This window comes from Pavona decussata, unplaced genomic scaffold (assembly GCF_977016875.1).
Source record: "Pavona decussata unplaced genomic scaffold, jaPavDecu1.1 SCAFFOLD_69, whole genome shotgun sequence".
NCBI classification, from domain to species: domain Eukaryota; kingdom Metazoa; phylum Cnidaria; class Anthozoa; order Scleractinia; family Agariciidae; genus Pavona; species Pavona decussata.
The window spans coordinates 2,937,368-2,958,030 of NW_028145488.1; the positions used below are offsets into that span (position 1 = coordinate 2,937,368).

Genomic DNA, 20,663 nt, shown 5'->3' on the forward strand with positions numbered 1-20,663 from the left:
CAAATGCCCAGGGTTTGCCCGGGGGGGGGGGATGTTGAAGTTTCGATTTGATCGGCGCATACCATCGACATAGCGTGCCTCATAATTTTTAATGCGAACTTCATGCAATTATTCCGCGAACCTCATTTACCCGAGTCCCGGAGGTACCTCAGTTAAACTTTATCCAAAGAAGCAGTTAATAACAATGTAAAACGTGTTCATTAAGTTAACAAGATTATCAAGTTCAAGCAACAATCCCACAACATGAAAGCTTGATATTTCCAAGAAGGCGAAGCCTGCATGATCTCGAGCTTTTACAAAGCACTAAGACCCATCTTCATTAAAAGATTCAAGTGAATACTGAATCAAGGGTTGTCTGAAAGTTAAAAACGAAGCTAAAGAGACTATACACGCTATATCCACTTTGTCGTACGCTTACCTTCGACAAATCAGCTTCACGATCCACGGAGAAAGTTTGCCCACAGCTAAGCTCCATGAAGTTGATACGACTCGCTACATGCTAACAATCTCGAAAAAAATGGTTTTCTCACCCCATGATTACAATATTAATAGCAAAAGTACGAGTAAATTATGTTTTAACGCGAAAAGGCAGAGGAAAACCGTCTTCGCTTCCTCCTTCTCGGAATGCACGCTTTGATGAAGAAGGGTTTTTTCCCGGATTGGTTTCGTTTTCCAAATATGGAAGTGATCTGATTTGCAGGATAAGAAAGTCGGGACAATGGACTTACGAAAAAAGGAAAGTGGAATTCTCGTGCCTTTCGTACTTGATGTCATAAATTCGGTTCGTAATACTTACTTCGTCAAAGAAATTTTCTTTCAACTATTTTGTTTTATGGACATGATTCTTAGGCTACACATGTATCCTGAAAATATGTATTCTGTCCCATCGCTGAAAATTACGGTGCCTTTTTGGGGTAACGACACATATTTTAGAGGTAAGTAAGCAACAATTATTCTAAAACCCGTAAAATACAAAGCAATGTATGGCTTCTTTTTTTTTTTCAAATTGAAGCTTTATTATCTCTGAAAAATGCACGTTCACCCCAATCAGTTTCATTTTGGATACCAAGAGCACTTGCTGAGTTCTACTTTCTCCGCTTATGCATTGTTCAATTCTACCTGTTACCATCCCCCCCCGGGCACACCCCCGGGAAAACTCGGCCCGTCTGGCCCGGGGGTCGGGAATTTCCTCAAGCGGTCTTGCCCGGGGGTAGGGGGCGGGGCAAATCTAAATAACTACTCACGCAAGGACTTATGGGGTGACAATGGCGGCTAACTACGCGGAAAAGGTCGAGTTTTTCGCTGGCAAGTCCATTGAGTACGTTAGCGAATAGCTGGACCAGAGTAATCTGTGGAAGCTGAAAGCTCTGTTTGAATTTAAGTGTTATTGGTAATTTGTTGCAGTTTATAAAATGAAAATATATTTTATTTTATCGATCTGATGGAGGCGATGTGATTTACATTTTCATTCATTACTTTAAAAGCTTATCCCAGAGCTTGATTTGAAGTAAGTATCCGAATTTAGTAGCTTTATTTCGTATATTCAAGGCTGTTTCATTTTTATACTTTTATCTTAAAGGCTAGGTATACGCTTTGGGTAAATGTTTCGGTTCCCAGATCTGTTCTCAAATTTCACAGTTGGTTTTCTGCATGCAATGCGTACGCGTCGCTTCGAATTCAACTCGAATCTGCGGCAATCAGCTTTGACTTCTTTAAATATGTATACGCGTTCGTTCTAAAAGTTTAGGATTTTTCAGGTTCCTGGTTTTGTTTAAATAAAGAAATAGATCATCAAAACGAGGTAGTTTATTTTTAGTCCATGTCATGAGTCCCGGGGGTGGGGAATTGTATCTTTCTGTGTGCCCGGGGGTGGGGAATAGGACGTCAAGTACACAAATGCCCGGGGGTGTGCCCGGGGGGGAGATGGTAACAGGTAGAATTGAACCACGCATTAGTTTCAAACCGTGCAAAAATATCCCTGTATTAGTAGGCACCACCCATAGGAAACCCGAGTATCTCGAGATACGCAGAAGTAATGCGCAGTATCATCTTTTTAGAAAATTCCGTGAGAAACATCCAAACTGCGAGCAGCTTCTTTTGTTTGCCTCCCACGTAATAGTTTCTGTGTGTTCTGGAGGAGTTGTATTATGACAAAATTTTTCTGTTGAGTGAGAAACAAACCGACGCTCGCGAAATAATTTGAGGAGAAGAAAAAGACGAATGCTCTCTTTCTATGAAAAGTGGACAGCACGTCACATAACAACAGCATATCATAGACAACGGGAACGCAAAGAAAAATATCACTTATGCTCTGTTTATAACAAACTTAAAAGCATGTCGAACAACTCGCTAATTAAACACAGTTCAAAATTGTGATATTCGTAGAAGTTGCTTGCTTATGTTTAACGACTTTACATTTAGCTTAATAAAAGATTTTTTAACATATGTAAGATTCCTTTTTTCAGTATTCTTCCAATTATTTTCATTTTTTTAAACCTGGTTTAACTAAACACGTTTAGTTTGTGTGAATGAGATATGACTATGTTTTTTTAAATACCTTATTAACAATGCACGTTGACAACGCGAAGAAAATTTACGTTACACTAAATTAACGCGAAATTTTCAAAAGTCAGGTTTACATGCATTAAATTAACGCGAATTTTTCGATAAGCATCTTGCTTTATTTACTGCGATTTTCATAATTCTGCAAACTCGCACTTTACATTTCTGAATGCCAAACTGAGTGAGTTTTGGCTTCGGTCAATAAAACCTTTCAAGACAACTACACGGATGTTTCTAAATTTTTTTTAAAGCCGAAAATTTGGTTTTGGAACCTAACTAGACCCTATCAATTCAAAAGATAGTGACTCTGAAGAGCCAATAGAGGAGTCATGAACTAATAAGGTTTTGTAATGAAATAAAGGGGCTTTAAAGTAACAGTGTTGTAAAATAGCGTGCACTAAATTTACATCGACATTAATTAAGATACATTAAATGAACGCGAATTTTGTAAAATCGCGTTAATAAAGTGCATTGTTAATTTCCTATAATAAGGTATAAAATTAGAGAGATAAAGCACCACGTTTACGGCAAACGTGAGATTCGCGTTTATGTTTTCTTGAAAATATGAGTACGTATATGAAAATAGTACAAGATAATTCTGGCCTTTAATTTTGACGCAAAACTACTCAAATTTTCTGAGAAACTGAAAACAGCGAGCGGCAAATGAAGGGTAAACATGGTCACGTGGTCTTTTCGGCGTTTACCGTTTGCCGCAAACGTGGTGCTTAATCTCTGTATAAGTAAGTATAAATTAAATTGTAAAAGTACGTTTATATAAGTACGTTAAGTAGAAATTAAATTGACGTTTTATTCTATACCTCGAAATTATTCACCTTACTATCTAGGATCGAGTTGAATTTGTTGTGACTGCTTTGAAGTTCATCAAAATTCACAGGACTTCGAGCAGTCTGTTAATTTCTTTAAGGGGAGAGATCAAAACTACTGATATTCCAACAGGCTCCACCGGCAAACCACAAAATAGATGGTGGACTCTGCCTGTACACTCCTTCCTCTACCTCAAAAGATGGTGTCTTTATTGCATAGCCACCCTTGTATCTAGCAGTAAAAACTAACAAGGAGATTCAAACCTCATTTTTCTTGTTTATATAGCGATGCTGACTCTTGCTAGCTGAATATTTCTGTGCCAACTCAAATTTTAAAGCCTGAAGTCTAACTGTCGACCGTCGTGTATTGACGTTTTCCTTAAAACCTTGAAATTTCACCATTTCACGATGCAATTCCTCAGACCTGACAACGCCAAAGAAATGTAACACAATAAATAACGCTTGAACCATTGTTTTGTTAATTATATCAGTAACCATTTGGTTTTCTAAAGTGCTTGTTGTGATCCCCGTCGTGACTGCTTAGATCCCTTATCTGATCGGGGTAATACGAGTGTACAAATTCCGATGCCGTACCCCCCATACATTAGTATAACATCTTACCCTGTGTATTATAGTCGGCGCATGTTCAGTCACTTTAAGCCAGCGACACACCTGGCGATTTTATACGCCGATGGCGGCGAATTCGATCGCCAGCGAAAATCGCAAGGCGATTGATGTGGACACACCTGGCGATTTTTTTCGTCGATCGCGGCGATGTGGCAGTTTTGAAGACTCATGTGATAAAATCGCCCAACCTGATGGGTTGGCTTTACTGGCAATTCGCCGCATATACTTTATTTATCCTCGAATTTACAGAGTAGCTTTAATTAGCTAATATCTTCGAGAAAATAAATATTAGAAAGAAAGAAAGAGTTAATAGACAAAATAAAATAAAAAGAGATACAATTTCAATTCTATCATTATATGCATACTATATACAACATTATATACACTGTGGAAAGGTCTCATCACTAAGGATCTTTTGCTTAAATTGAAGAAAATCAGATGCCCTGTAGGTGTCCGGGAGAGAGTTCCATATTTTACAAGCTAAGTATGAAAGAGTGTAGGCCATAAGTAGTCGTCTTTGCTTTTGGAAGGTCCAGAATATAATTACCACGTAGATTATTATAGGATGAGGTACGTATGGTTAACATGTCCCTTAATACCTGGGATAGTAAGTAAGAAACAGACTCTTATATAATATAATCATGAAATTCTGCAGGTGTCTAATAAATAGCGATTTTAAGATAACTTTACTGAGTAAAATGTCCTACGGGGAGCTATAGGCCTGTAGTATAAAGCTAAGAATACGCTTGTTAAGATTATCTACTTTGTCGATATTGCACGCACCACAGAAGTGCCAAACAGAAGAACAGTAGTAAAAGTGTGGCAAAATAAAGGCTTTGTAAAGCTTCAATAATGTTTCCTTGTTAATAAGTTTTCGAAATCTAAGCATTACGTTAAACTGATTGTTTATTTTCTTACAGATAGGTGATACGTGATTATCAAACCCAAATAGATATATTGGCTCATTTACTGGGAAGCAAAATTTGTGTTCAGTTTTCCCCAGAATTAAAACGTGATGCTTTGTCTCATCAACAATCATGCCTTATGTGACCTTAACGGGGACGTGCGGCCCGATATGGTATGGTTTTCAGGGTGTTTTGTCTTGAAAGGGGTATCTATTTCATAACTTTCTGTCTTCAACAGGGTATCGCTACATGACCTAATGGCTTAAACAGGATATGCTTAGATATCTGATAGGGAAATCAGAGAATTGTGTCTTAAACAGGGTCAGGGTTTGAACGCCTGGGCCGCACCTCTCTACCCAACCATCTGTTGAGTACCCCCCCCCCCCCGGGTCAAACCTGCTCAAACATTTGACAAAGAAGCTCTTCTGTAATAAGAAATTACTCTTAGAGCACCAGGAGGAAAATTTGAACTGATTTCCTCGAGGAAGAATAAACTATTATCAGTTTCCAGCGATTTCTCAAAAATACACAGAAAAACTTGAAAAAATTGGCCAATTGTTTCAAGTTGCAATCCATTTCCATACTAACCATCTGCAGCTAGAGATGATTGATACTAGTTTCTACGAACTAGTAGGGTTACTGTTAACGACATTGGACAATTTTTAAACGTTTCCGTTGATACAAATTTAGTAAAATAGGTAAAATAAGCAGAGGATACATACAATATGTTTTTAGAAAGATTAGGAGTTTACAACATGCAGACTACGTCACATGACTCTTGAAAACGAGGCTAGAGGCTATATCGTAATTACATGGAGGGAGGTGCATACAAGTCCTCGAAACTAGGAAAAGGAGCTGAAAATTAATTATCTTCTTCTAGTGTGTGATAATACAGCAAGTGAATAAATTGGAAGTTAACATAAAGTTCATTGTGAGTTTCGGTCAGGTGACAGTGAGTCCTTGGCGAGGGCAGTATCGACTCGACGAACGTCCCAGTAGCTGATTGTATGACCGACATTATGGAACATGTCTACCAGTTCCTTCGATCGTGTCGCCAGATGAAGGCTACTGCGTATTTAAAGAATCTAGCGATTTTCTTAATCTACTTATCTAACCCTTATCAGTATACTTTGCATAGCAGCTCTTGTGCCAATGTAAGTCCTCTGCTTTGTACGTGTCAGCTGCTTTCAATATCCTGTCGATTGTTTCTGTGTTGGCAGTTTCTCTCACTTTTCGTCGCTCCTCGGATGATTCTTTTAGCGAACGCAAATAACCTTGTACTGTTGCTCTGAACAGGATATCCTTTTTTGACTCCTGGGAGATAATACATTCACTTATGGAAATGCGCAGATCCTTTTAAACTTGCCCTTTCTTCCATATTTTAAAATGTTACCTTTGAAAACTGTTAACACCATCTACCAAGGATCTCTCACAGTCAACTAGTTCGAATTGGCAGCAAGGCAACTTTACTTTGTCCGACTGAGACTGAAAAGTGGGCGATGCAATTTAAAACTTTTGAATGAAACTAACATTTTCTTGAATGAAAATGTCTTTTCCTTGGGGAAAAATAATACCTAATCAGAACTTAGTGATTTTCTCCTTTCCAAAGTCTCAGCGCCTTGTTTTGTTTGTTTCTTCGAGTTCGATTCCTTTGCGAAAACAATTACGGATTCCGACACCATCAGCTGAAGTTACGTTTCTGAACAGAATCAGACCGTGAATCATATGAATGGGATTGTTGTAGAGAGCTTAAAAAAAACTCAAACCGATTATTAAAATAACCACTTTACACCTAGGACATTGTAAATTGTGTTACCTTTGATATTTTTTTTTTGGCGCATAAATTTCTGGAATCCCCCCCCCCCCCCAAAAAAAAAAAAACAACAACAACAACAACAACAAAACAAAACAAAACAAAACAGAAAAACAAACAAAGGTTTTTTGCTCTTCGCGTAGCAAAAAAAGAAAACAAAACAAATACACAAACAACAACGAAATTGTTTTCAAGTTCTCCGTCCATGTAAGCCGGTAACACGTAAGAGCTTGAAATTAAAGACTTACGTAAAGAAAGCAGTCCCCATAAATAAGGTCTCGAGACGACATCGTTTCAATGTGTGTCAACCCCGATCGAATTGTATTATAGAGAATAAGAGAGATAAGTATGGTTGGCTGTTTTGGGAAAAAAATTCGATTCCAAACAAGCTTTTAAAAAAGGAAAACAGTTTAGCCTCGTTTACATGCCCGATATTTGGTTCCGTTTTTATAAACCCAGCTTCGAGATTTAAAACTCACAATCCAGCTTGGTAAAAATTTTTTCGTGTTCAAAACGTAATTTTGACTTAAAAAAGTGTATTTACCAACTTTCCCTCGAGTTTCCCGACAGAATTTTTAAAAGCAGCCTTTTTCAGAATTTGTCCCAGTCTAAACTTCGTATAGGAACTAATAAAATCCAAAAGAATCGTGCTGTAGAATTCAGCCAGCTGCGTAGCCAGTAGCCTGTCGTAGATAATGATAGGTTTACTTATGACTGCTGCCGATTCCTTCACAAGCCTTGGAGGCAGCATATCGTGGCAATACGATTTACGGACATTCACGTTTAAGAGTGCTCTTTCCACTTGCGCTTGATTGGTGTGAACAAAATTAAAACGAAACTGCGCACCTGTGGCCCTCATCTTTTCAATAAGCGTAGAAAATCTCGGGAACAGGCACACTTGGCGAATGCCGGCGAATTTAATCGATGTCAGATATCGGCGATTTTATACGCCGATCGCGGCGATCGGCCAAAATCTCAATCGCTGCGCCGGGCACACCTGGCGATTTTCGCCGATCGCGGCGATCAGCGTATAAAATCGCCAAGTGTGTCGCTGGCTTGAGGGACTGTGGTTCACGGATAGTTTGGTCGTGAAATTGTCGTCTTGTTTCTTTACACAAGAACCTCGAATTGATATTGTCTCTTTCTGGCAAGGTGTATCATTACTGGCGAATAATTTCTGGGGGCAAAAAGTGCTTGGCGATGGACGAGTGTGCCATCTACAGGAAAGCATTAATGCTCCGAGTTCCTTCATGGTACAAAATACAAATTAAGTCAGCTCCAAGCCCATCGGCAGAAAAATGCGAATTTGCCAAGAATAGTTTTCTTCAGTTTTCAGAAAAGACTGGGATACAAACAAAAGCAACATAATTTGAGTTTGTCCAGAAATCTTCAATGATGAATTTTTTGCACAGTTGAATCTTAACTTGAAAATAATCACACTACTTCTAGCGAAATGATTTTGTTTTTTGTTTTTCTCTTCTTTTGTAATTATGTTATATTCATGCTGAAAAACCCTACCCAGCCGGGACGCTCAATAAAAAAAACTCGAATTTTTTGCAGTTGAATTCTGTAAAAGCGCAAAGCAGGAGAAATTGCATTATAGTTCGCGTTATTGAGGATTCTAGTTACCAATTTTGTACTATAGAAAGTTTCCGTCAGCGAAAGTTGAATTTTTCGAGACAGCGAAGGGGAACTCTATTTATTATTTTTTTCAAGGTATTAAGAGAAAACCTTTTTCTTCTGTTGACCATTTCGTAATTTTGTTAATTTAAAGACAGAGGCGCAGGAAAAGTTGGTGCAGTCAGCAAATTGTGCGCAGACTAGCGCCCGTACCCTGGAATGGCGGACAAGTATTAACATTACTGGTGCCAAGGCAGGGGCACCAAGATCAAACGGCCTACGAGTATCAACATTAGAGTTAAGGCCCGTGCCCGGCACAGTGATCCACGTTCTTTGCCGTCGCAGTGCTCCGCTTGTCGCCATTGCACCAATAAAAAAGGCCCGTTAATACAAGGGCCCATGCCCGAACACTATTTCAGGGCCCCAAGATCAAACGGCCTATGAGTATCAACATTAGAGTTAAGGCCCGTGCCCGTCACAGTGGTCCACGTTCTTTGCCGTCGCAGTGTTCCGCTTGTCGCCATTGCACCAATAAAAAAGCCCGTTAATACAGGGTCCCAGTAGCTGATTGTATGACCGACATTATGGAACATGTCTACCAGTTCCTTCGATCGTGTCGCCAGATGAAGGCTACTGCGTATTTAAAGAATCTAGCGATTTTCTTAATCTACTTATCTAACCCTTATCAGTATACTTTGCATAGCAGCTCTTGTGCCAATGTAAGTCCTCTGCTTTGTACGTGTCAGCTGCTTTCAATATCCTGTCGATTGTTTCTGTGTTGGCAGTTTCTCTCACTTTTCGTCGCTCCTCGGATGATTCTTTTAGCGAACGCAAATAACCTTGTACTGTTGCTCTGAACAGGATATCCTTTTTTGACTCCTGGGAGATAATACATTCACTTATGGAAATGCGCAGATCCTTTTAAACTTGCCCTTTCTTCCATATTTTAAAATTTTACCTTTGAAAACTGTTAACACCATCTACCAAGGATCTCTCACAGTCAACTAGTTCGAATTGGCAGCAAGGCAACTTTACTTTGTCCGACTGAGACTGAAAAGTGGGCGATGCAATTTAAAACTTTTGAATGAAACTAACATTTTCTTGAATGAAAATGTCTTTTCCTTGGGGAAAAATAATACCTAATCAGAACTTAGTGATTTTCTCCTTTCCAAAGTCTCAGCGCCTTGTTTTGTTTGTTTCTTCGAGTTCGATTCCTTTGCGAAAACAATTACGGATTCCGACACCATCAGCTGAAGTTACGTTTCTGAACAGAATCAGACCGTGAATCATATGAATGGGATTGTTGTAGAGAGCTTAAAAAAAACTCAAACCGATTATTAAAATAACCACTTTACACCTAGGACATTGTAAATTGTGTTACCTTTGATATTTTTTTTTTGGCGCATAAATTTCTGGAATCCCCCCCCCCCCCCCAAAAAAAAAAAACAACAACAACAACAACAACAAAACAAAACAAAACAAAACAGAAAAACAAACAAAGGTTTTTTGCTCTTCGCGTAGCAAAAAAAGAAAACAAAACAAATACACAAACAACAACGAAATTGTTTTCAAGTTCTCCGTCCATGTAAGCCGGTAACACGTAAGAGCTTGAAATTAAAGACTTACGTAAAGAAAGCAGTCCCCATAAATAAGGTCTCGAGACGACATCGTTTCAATGTGTGTCAACCCCGATCGAATTGTATTATAGAGAATAAGAGAGATAAGTATGGTTGGCTGTTTTGGGAAAAAAATTCGATTCCAAACAAGCTTTTAAAAAAGGAAAACAGTTTAGCCTCGTTTACATGCCCGATATTTGGTTCCGTTTTTATAAACCCAGCTTCGAGATTTAAAACTCACAATCCAGCTTGGTAAAAATTTTTTCGTGTTCAAAACGTAATTTTGACTTAAAAAAGTGTATTTACCAACTTTCCCTCGAGTTTCCCGACAGAATTTTTAAAAGCAGCCTTTTTCAGAATTTGTCCCAGTCTAAACTTCGTATAGGAACTAATAAAATCCAAAAGAATCGTGCTGTAGAATTCAGCCAGCTGCGTAGCCAGTAGCCTGTCGTAGATAATGATAGGTTTACTTATGACTGCTGCCGATTCCTTCACAAGCCTTGGAGGCAGCATATCGTGGCAATACGATTTACGGACATTCACGTTTAAGAGTGCTCTTTCCACTTGCGCTTGATTGGTGTGAACAAAATTAAAACGAAACTGCGCACCTGTGGCCCTCATCTTTTCAATAAGCGTAGAAAATCTCGGGAACAGGCACACTTGGCGAATGCCGGCGAATTTAATCGATGTCAGATATCGGCGATTTTATACGCCGATCGCGGCGATCGGCCAAAATCTCAATCGCTGCGCCGGGCACACCTGGCGATTTTCGCCGATCGCGGCGATCAGCGTATAAAATCGCCAAGTGTGTCGCTGGCTTGAGGGACTGTGGTTCACGGATAGTTTGGTCGTGAAATTGTCGTCTTGTTTCTTTACACAAGAACCTCGAATTGATATTGTCTCTTTCTGGCAAGGTGTATCATTACTGGCGAATAATTTCTGGGGGCAAAAAGTGCTTGGCGATGGACGAGTGTGCCATCTACAGGAAAGCATTAATGCTCCGAGTTCCTTCATGGTACAAAATACAAATTAAGTCAGCTCCAAGCCCATCGGCAGAAAAATGCGAATTTGCCAAGAATAGTTTTCTTCAGTTTTCAGAAAAGACTGGGATACAAACAAAAGCAACATAATTTGAGTTTGTCCAGAAATCTTCAATGATGAATTTTTTGCACAGTTGAATCTTAACTTGAAAATAATCACACTACTTCTAGCGAAATGATTTTGTTTTTTGTTCTTCTCTTCTTTTGTAATTATGTTATATTCATGCTGAAAAACCCTACCCAGCCGGGACGCTCAATAAAAAAAACTCGAATTTTTTGCAGTTGAATTCTGTAAAAGCGCAAAGCAGGAGAAATTGCATTATAGTTCGCGTTATTGAGGATTCTAGTTACCAATTTTGTACTATAGAAAGTTTCCGTCAGCGAAAGTTGAATTTTTCGAGACAGCGAAGGGGAACTCTATTTATTATTTTTTTCAAGGTATTAAGAGAAAACCTTTTTCTTCTGTTGACCATTTCGTAATTTTGTTAATTTAAAGACAGAGGCGCAGGAAAAGTTGGTGCAGTCAGCAAATTGTGCGCAGACTAGCGCCCGTACCCTGGAATGGCGGACAAGTATTAACATTACTGGTGCCAAGGCAGGGGCACCAAGATCAAACGGCCTACGAGTATCAACATTAGAGTTAAGGCCCGTGCCCGGCACAGTGATCCACGTTCTTTGCCGTCGCAGTGCTCCGCTTGTCGCCATTGCACCAATAAAAAAGGCCCGTTAATACAAGGGCCCATGCCCGAACACTATTTCAGGGCCCCAAGATCAAACGGCCTATGAGTATCAACATTAGAGTTAAGGCCCGTGCCCGTCACAGTGGTCCACGTTCTTTGCCGTCGCAGTGTTCCGCTTGTCGCCATTGCACCAATAAAAAAGCCCGTTAATACAGGGTCCCAGTAGCTGATTGTATGACCGACATTATGGAACATGTCTACCAGTTCCTTCGATCGTGTCGCCAGATGAAGGCTACTGCGTATTTAAAGAATCTAGCGATTTTCTTAATCTACTTATCTAACCCTTATCAGTATACTTTGCATAGCAGCTCTTGTGCCAATGTAAGTCCTCTGCTTTGTACGTGTCAGCTGCTTTCAATATCCTGTCGATTGTTTCTGTGTTGGCAGTTTCTCTCACTTTTCGTCGCTCCTCGGATGATTCTTTTAGCGAACGCAAATAACCTTGTACTGTTGCTCTGAACAGGATATCCTTTTTTGACTCCTGGGAGATAATACATTCACTTATGGAAATGCGCAGATCCTTTTAAACTTGCCCTTTCTTCCATATTTTAAAATGTTACCTTTGAAAACTGTTAACACCATCTACCAAGGATCTCTCACAGTCAACTAGTTCGAATTGGCAGCAAGGCAACTTTACTTTGTCCGACTGAGACTGAAAAGTGGGCGATGCAATTTAAAACTTTTGAATGAAACTAACATTTTCTTGAATGAAAATGTCTTTTCCTTGGGGAAAAATAATACCTAATCAGAACTTAGTGATTTTCTCCTTTCCAAAGTCTCAGCGCCTTGTTTTGTTTGTTTCTTCGAGTTCGATTCCTTTGCGAAAACAATTACGGATTCCGACACCATCAGCTGAAGTTACGTTTCTGAACAGAATCAGACCGTGAATCATATGAATGGGATTGTTGTAGAGAGCTTAAAAAAAACTCAAACCGATTATTAAAATAACCACTTTACACCTAGGACATTGTAAATTGTGTTACCTTTGATATTTTTTTTTTGGCGCATAAATTTCTGGAATCCCCCCCCCCCCCCCCAAAAAAAAAAAACAACAACAACAACAACAACAAAACAAAACAAAACAAAACAGAAAAACAAACAAAGGTTTTTTGCTCTTCGCGTAGCAAAAAAAGAAAACAAAACAAATACACAAACAACAACGAAATTGTTTTCAAGTTCTCCGTCCATGTAAGCCGGTAACACGTAAGAGCTTGAAATTAAAGACTTACGTAAAGAAAGCAGTCCCCATAAATAAGGTCTCGAGACGACATCGTTTCAATGTGTGTCAACCCCGATCGAATTGTATTATAGAGAATAAGAGAGATAAGTATGGTTGGCTGTTTTGGGAAAAAAATTCGATTCCAAACAAGCTTTTAAAAAAGGAAAACAGTTTAGCCTCGTTTACATGCCCGATATTTGGTTCCGTTTTTATAAACCCAGCTTCGAGATTTAAAACTCACAATCCAGCTTGGTAAAAATTTTTTCGTGTTCAAAACGTAATTTTGACTTAAAAAAGTGTATTTACCAACTTTCCCTCGAGTTTCCCGACAGAATTTTTAAAAGCAGCCTTTTTCAGAATTTGTCCCAGTCTAAACTTCGTATAGGAACTAATAAAATCCAAAAGAATCGTGCTGTAGAATTCAGCCAGCTGCGTAGCCAGTAGCCTGTCGTAGATAATGATAGGTTTACTTATGACTGCTGCCGATTCCTTCACAAGCCTTGGAGGCAGCATATCGTGGCAATACGATTTACGGACATTCACGTTTAAGAGTGCTCTTTCCACTTGCGCTTGATTGGTGTGAACAAAATTAAAACGAAACTGCGCACCTGTGGCCCTCATCTTTTCAATAAGCGTAGAAAATCTCGGGAACAGGCACACTTGGCGAATGCCGGCGAATTTAATCGATGTCAGATATCGGCGATTTTATACGCCGATCGCGGCGATCGGCCAAAATCTCAATCGCTGCGCCGGGCACACCTGGCGATTTTCGCCGATCGCGGCGATCAGCGTATAAAATCGCCAAGTGTGTCGCTGGCTTGAGGGACTGTGGTTCACGGATAGTTTGGTCGTGAAATTGTCGTCTTGTTTCTTTACACAAGAACCTCGAATTGATATTGTCTCTTTCTGGCAAGGTGTATCATTACTGGCGAATAATTTCTGGGGGCAAAAAGTGCTTGGCGATGGACGAGTGTGCCATCTACAGGAAAGCATTAATGCTCCGAGTTCCTTCATGGTACAAAATACAAATTAAGTCAGCTCCAAGCCCATCGGCAGAAAAATGCGAATTTGCCAAGAATAGTTTTCTTCAGTTTTCAGAAAAGACTGGGATACAAACAAAAGCAACATAATTTGAGTTTGTCCAGAAATCTTCAATGATGAATTTTTTGCACAGTTGAATCTTAACTTGAAAATAATCACACTACTTCTAGCGAAATGATTTTGTTTTTTGTTTTTCTCTTCTTTTGTAATTATGTTATATTCATGCTGAAAAACCCTACCCAGCCGGGACGCTCAATAAAAAAAACTCGAATTTTTTGCAGTTGAATTCTGTAAAAGCGCAAAGCAGGAGAAATTGCATTATAGTTCGCGTTATTGAGGATTCTAGTTACCAATTTTGTACTATAGAAAGTTTCCGTCAGCGAAAGTTGAATTTTTCGAGACAGCGAAGGGGAACTCTATTTATTATTTTTTTCAAGGTATTAAGAGAAAACCTTTTTCTTCTGTTGACCATTTCGTAATTTTGTTAATTTAAAGACAGAGGCGCAGGAAAAGTTGGTGCAGTCAGCAAATTGTGCGCAGACTAGCGCCCGTACCCTGGAATGGCGGACAAGTATTAACATTACTGGTGCCAAGGCAGGGGCACCAAGATCAAACGGCCTACGAGTATCAACATTAGAGTTAAGGCCCGTGCCCGGCACAGTGATCCACGTTCTTTGCCGTCGCAGTGCTCCGCTTGTCGCCATTGCACCAATAAAAAAGGCCCGTTAATACAAGGGCCCATGCCCGAACACTATTTCAGGGCCCCAAGATCAAACGGCCTATGAGTATCAACATTAGAGTTAAGGCCCGTGCCCGTCACAGTGGTCCACGTTCTTTGCCGTCGCAGTGTTCCGCTTGTCGCCATTGCACCAATAAAAAAGCCCGTTAATACAGGGTCCCAGTAGCTGATTGTATGACCGACATTATGGAACATGTCTACCAGTTCCTTCGATCGTGTCGCCAGATGAAGGCTACTGCGTATTTAAAGAATCTAGCGATTTTCTTAATCTACTTATCTAACCCTTATCAGTATACTTTGCATAGCAGCTCTTGTGCCAATGTAAGTCCTCTGCTTTGTACGTGTCAGCTGCTTTCAATATCCTGTCGATTGTTTCTGTGTTGGCAGTTTCTCTCACTTTTCGTCGCTCCTCGGATGATTCTTTTAGCGAACGCAAATAACCTTGTACTGTTGCTCTGAACAGGATATCCTTTTTTGACTCCTGGGAGATAATACATTCACTTATGGAAATGCGCAGATCCTTTTAAACTTGCCCTTTCTTCCATATTTTAAAATGTTACCTTTGAAAACTGTTAACACCATCTACCAAGGATCTCTCACAGTCAACTAGTTCGAATTGGCAGCAAGGCAACTTTACTTTGTCCGACTGAGACTGAAAAGTGGGCGATGCAATTTAAAACTTTTGAATGAAACTAACATTTTCTTGAATGAAAATGTCTTTTCCTTGGGGAAAAATAATACCTAATCAGAACTTAGTGATTTTCTCCTTTCCAAAGTCTCAGCGCCTTGTTTTGTTTGTTTCTTCGAGTTCGATTCCTTTGCGAAAACAATTACGGATTCCGACACCATCAGCTGAAGTTACGTTTCTGAACAGAATCAGACCGTGAATCATATGAATGGGATTGTTGTAGAGAGCTTAAAAAAAACTCAAACCGATTATTAAAATAACCACTTTACACCTAGGACATTGTAAATTGTGTTACCTTTGATATTTTTTTTTTGGCGCATAAATTTCTGGAATCCCCCCCCCCCCCAAAAAAAAAAAAACAACAACAACAACAACAACAAAACAAAACAAAACAAAACAGAAAAACAAACAAAGGTTTTTTGCTCTTCGCGTAGCAAAAAAAGAAAACAAAACAAATACACAAACAACAACGAAATTGTTTTCAAGTTCTCCGTCCATGTAAGCCGGTAACACGTAAGAGCTTGAAATTAAAGACTTACGTAAAGAAAGCAGTCCCCATAAATAAGGTCTCGAGACGACATCGTTTCAATGTGTGTCAACCCCGATCGAATTGTATTATAGAGAATAAGAGAGATAAGTATGGTTGGCTGTTTTGGGAAAAAAATTCGATTCCAAACAAGCTTTTAAAAAAGGAAAACAGTTTAGCCTCGTTTACATGCCCGATATTTGGTTCCGTTTTTATAAACCCAGCTTCGAGATTTAAAACTCACAATCCAGCTTGGTAAAAATTTTTTCGTGTTCAAAACGTAATTTTGACTTAAAAAAGTGTATTTACCAACTTTCCCTCGAGTTTCCCGACAGAATTTTTAAAAGCAGCCTTTTTCAGAATTTGTCCCAGTCTAAACTTCGTATAGGAACTAATAAAATCCAAAAGAATCGTGCTGTAGAATTCAGCCAGCTGCGTAGCCAGTAGCCTGTCGTAGATAATGATAGGTTTACTTATGACTGCTGCCGATTCCTTCACAAGCCTTGGAGGCAGCATATCGTGGCAATACGATTTACGGACATTCACGTTTAAGAGTGCTCTTTCCACTTGCGCTTGATTGGTGTGAACAAAATTAAAACGAAACTGCGCACCTGTGGCCCTCATCTTTTCAATAAGCGTAGAAAATCTCGGGAACAGGCACACTTGGCGAATGCCGGCGAATTTAATCGATGTCAGATATCGGCGATTTTATACGCCGATCGCGGCGATCGGCCAAAATCTCAATCGCTGCGCCGGGCACACCTGGCGATTTTCGCCGATCGCGGCGATCAGCGTATAAAATCGCCAAGTGTGTCGCTGGCTTGAGGGACTGTGGTTCACGGATAGTTTGGTCGTGAAATTGTCGTCTTGTTTCTTTACACAAGAACCTCGAATTGATATTGTCTCTTTCTGGCAAGGTGTATCATTACTGGCGAATAATTTCTGGGGGCAAAAAGTGCTTGGCGATGGACGAGTGTGCCATCTACAGGAAAGCATTAATGCTCCGAGTTCCTTCATGGTACAAAATACAAATTAAGTCAGCTCCAAGCCCATCGGCAGAAAAATGCGAATTTGCCAAGAATAGTTTTCTTCAGTTTTCAGAAAAGACTGGGATACAAACAAAAGCAACATAATTTGAGTTTGTCCAGAAATCTTCAATGATGAATTTTTTGCACAGTTGAATCTTAACTTGAAAATAATCACACTACTTCTAGCGAAATGATTTTGTTTTTTGTTCTTCTCTTCTTTTGTAATTATGTTATATTCATGCTGAAAAACCCTACCCAGCCGGGACGCTCAATAAAAAAAACTCGAATTTTTTGCAGTTGAATTCTGTAAAAGCGCAAAGCAGGAGAAATTGCATTATAGTTCGCGTTATTGAGGATTCTAGTTACCAATTTTGTACTATAGAAAGTTTCCGTCAGCGAAAGTTGAATTTTTCGAGACAGCGAAGGGGAACTCTATTTATTATTTTTTTCAAGGTATTAAGAGAAAACCTTTTTCTTCTGTTGACCATTTCGTAATTTTGTTAATTTAAAGACAGAGGCGCAGGAAAAGTTGGTGCAGTCAGCAAATTGTGCGCAGACTAGCGCCCGTACCCTGGAATGGCGGACAAGTATTAACATTACTGGTGCCAAGGCAGGGGCACCAAGATCAAACGGCCTACGAGTATCAACATTAGAGTTAAGGCCCGTGCCCGGCACAGTGATCCACGTTCTTTGCCGTCGCAGTGCTCCGCTTGTCGCCATTGCACCAATAAAAAAGGCCCGTTAATACAAGGGCCCATGCCCGAACACTATTTCAGGGCCCCAAGATCAAACGGCCTATGAGTATCAACATTAGAGTTAAGGCCCGTGCCCGTCACAGTGGTCCACGTTCTTTGCCGTCGCAGTGTTCCGCTTGTCGCCATTGCACCAATAAAAAAGCCCGTTAATACAGGGTCCCAGTAGCTGATTGTATGACCGACATTATGGAACATGTCTACCAGTTCCTTCGATCGTGTCGCCAGATGAAGGCTACTGCGTATTTAAAGAATCTAGCGATTTTCTTAATCTACTTATCTAACCCTTATCAGTATACTTTGCATAGCAGCTCTTGTGCCAATGTAAGTCCTCTGCTTTGTACGTGTCAGCTGCTTTCAATATCCTGTCGATTGTTTCTGTGTTGGCAGTTTCTCTCACTTTTCGTCGCTCCTCGGATGATTCTTTTAGCGAACGCAAATAACCTTGTACTGTTGCTCTGAACAGGATATCCTTTTTTGACTCCTGGGAGATAATACATTCACTTATGGAAATGCGCAGATCCTTTTAAACTTGCCCTTTCTTCCATATTTTAAAATGTTACCTTTGAAAACTGTTAACACCATCTACCAAGGATCTCTCACAGTCAACTAGTTCGAATTGGCAGCAAGGCAACTTTACTTTGTCCGACTGAGACTGAAAAGTGGGCGATGCAATTTAAAACTTTTGAATGAAACTAACATTTTCTTGAATGAAAATGTCTTTTCCTTGGGGAAAAATAATACCTAATCAGAACTTAGTGATTTTCTCCTTTCCAAAGTCTCAGCGCCTTGTTTTGTTTGTTTCTTCGAGTTCGATTCCTTTGCGAAAACAATTACGGATTCCGACACCATCAGCTGAAGTTACGTTTCTGAACAGAATCAGACCGTGAATCATATGAATGGGTTTGCTTCAAATGTTGAATCAAAACATTAATTGTTGTAGAGAGCTTAAAAAAAACTCAAACCCATTATTAAAATAACCACTTTACACCTAGGACATTGTAAATTGTGTTACCTTTGATATTTTTTTTTGGCGCTTAAATTTCTGGAATCCCCCCCCCCCCCCCCCCCAAAAAAAAAAAACAACAACAACAAAACAAAACAAAACAAAACAGAAAAACAAACAATAAAAAAGCCCGTTAATACAAGGGTCTATGTCCGAGCACCATTTCAGGTCAACAAGATCAAACAGGGCACAGGTCCTTCCAATTCATATTTTCAAAAAAAAAAAAAAACAATAGACCATTTCCGAATTGCTTTGAACCTCATCATGAAAGCGAGGCTAAAGGCATATGAAAAGTTTTCCAATTAGCCTCGCTTTCATATTGAGGTTCAAAGTAACTCGGAAATGGCCAAATCATTTTCAAGTGCTTTCCTTTGATACAAAACAGGACTTGCCTCAGCTTTGGCGTCAATCAATGGTTTTTAACCTTGTCGCCAAACCAAATCAACGTTTTACAAAAAACAGAATAAACTAATCAGAATTCGAAATGTTCCATTAAACTAAAAGAGGCGCGGGATATTCCTGTGGCTTGGTTTCATTTCTAATCGGTGTAGAAAAGGGTGCGACTTTATTTTAACCAATCAGAGCGTAACAAAGGAAAACCTAAACAAACGAAGAAAAACTTGCAATGGACAATTAACAAAACATGACCAAAAACAAGTGTATCACATTTTGCCCTCGCTGGGTGTCCATTCATCTCTTTTAAGGTTAATTCTAAGCTGGCATATGGAGAAAATGCGCCCAGGTTGATGAATTTCGTATCGTCATCATCTCCCTGCTGGGAAATGTGTTGGTATTGTAAGTAATATATCAAACACAAGGCGGCTGTTAAAAAAAAATACGTAAGTCGCAACAAAGTTTGGTTTGACGGCATTAAATGGTAAGTTTTCTAATCTTTTCAATTTCATATTCTTAGGCGAAAAATGGAAATACAATCCCTTGTTTACAAAACTTCGCTTCGCGGCTCGGTAAATATCCCATCACTATTCACCTCCACTTCGGTGAATAATTGTTAATTATCTACCTAACTACAAAACTTACACCATGTCTTTGGTTTGTACAGCACGACATAGCATGAAATAATGTTCACGTTGGTTACACTTTACTTACTTAATGAAAACAATAACATTTGGCACAAAACAATTTTATTCTGTACCTGAATTACAGGAGATTTAACAGTAGAAGATTATAAAAAAGGACAAAATCTTCTGAATTTGTGTATTCTGGTTCTAAAATGTTAAACCTGCCTTGATCTTCAAGTTCATTAACACCTATGTACAATTGAGGCACCAAATGCACCCTGTTAGAAAAATGAAAGGCTGTAACATTTGATATCTACCTAACTACAAAACTTATACCATGTCTTTGGTTTGTACAGCACGACATGACATAAAATAATCTTCTCGTTAGTTACACTGTACTTAATGAAAACAATAACATTTGCACGCATAAAATGTATAAAATACGTGTAACCTCGCTAGTTAAACTTACATTTGGCACGAAACAATTTCATGCCGCTCCTGAATTACAAGAGATTTAACAGTACAAGGATTATAGAAAAAAAAAGACAAAACCTTCTGAATTTGTGTCTTATTACCTTTAACTTCAAGTTCATTAACGTCTATGTACAATTGAGGTACCAGATTGAGGCATCCCAAGTTTGAAATATGTACGGCTGTACAATTGCTGTCTACCTAACTACAAAACTTATACCATGTCTCTGATATAATGTTCTCATTTGTTACACTTAATAAAACAAAAACATTTGGCACGAAATAAGTCCATGCCGCACAAGGATTATAGAAAAAAGACAAAACCTTCTCGATTTGTGTCTTCTGATTCTATTTGCGTCTATGTACAATTGAGGTACCAAATGCACCCTGTTAGAAATATGTACGGCTGTAACATTTACTGTCTACC

At 39.3% G+C, this 20,663-nt stretch overlaps 1 protein-coding gene and 1 long non-coding RNA gene across 5 annotated transcripts in view; one reads left to right on the forward strand and one right to left on the reverse strand.

The window, feature by feature from the left end:
• LOC146477775 (uncharacterized) overlaps positions 1-20,663 on the reverse strand; it is a 291,187-nt gene that overhangs the window by 244,972 nt on the left and 25,552 nt on the right. The window lies entirely within an intron of this gene.
• Positions 1,968-20,663, forward strand: part of LOC146477792 (uncharacterized) — a 299,841-nt gene continuing 281,145 nt past the window's right edge. The window contains exon 1 of the long non-coding RNA XR_014865327.1: positions 1,968-2,012. This is a non-coding gene — a long non-coding RNA (uncharacterized LOC146477792). The remainder of the gene's footprint in view (positions 2,013-20,663) is intronic.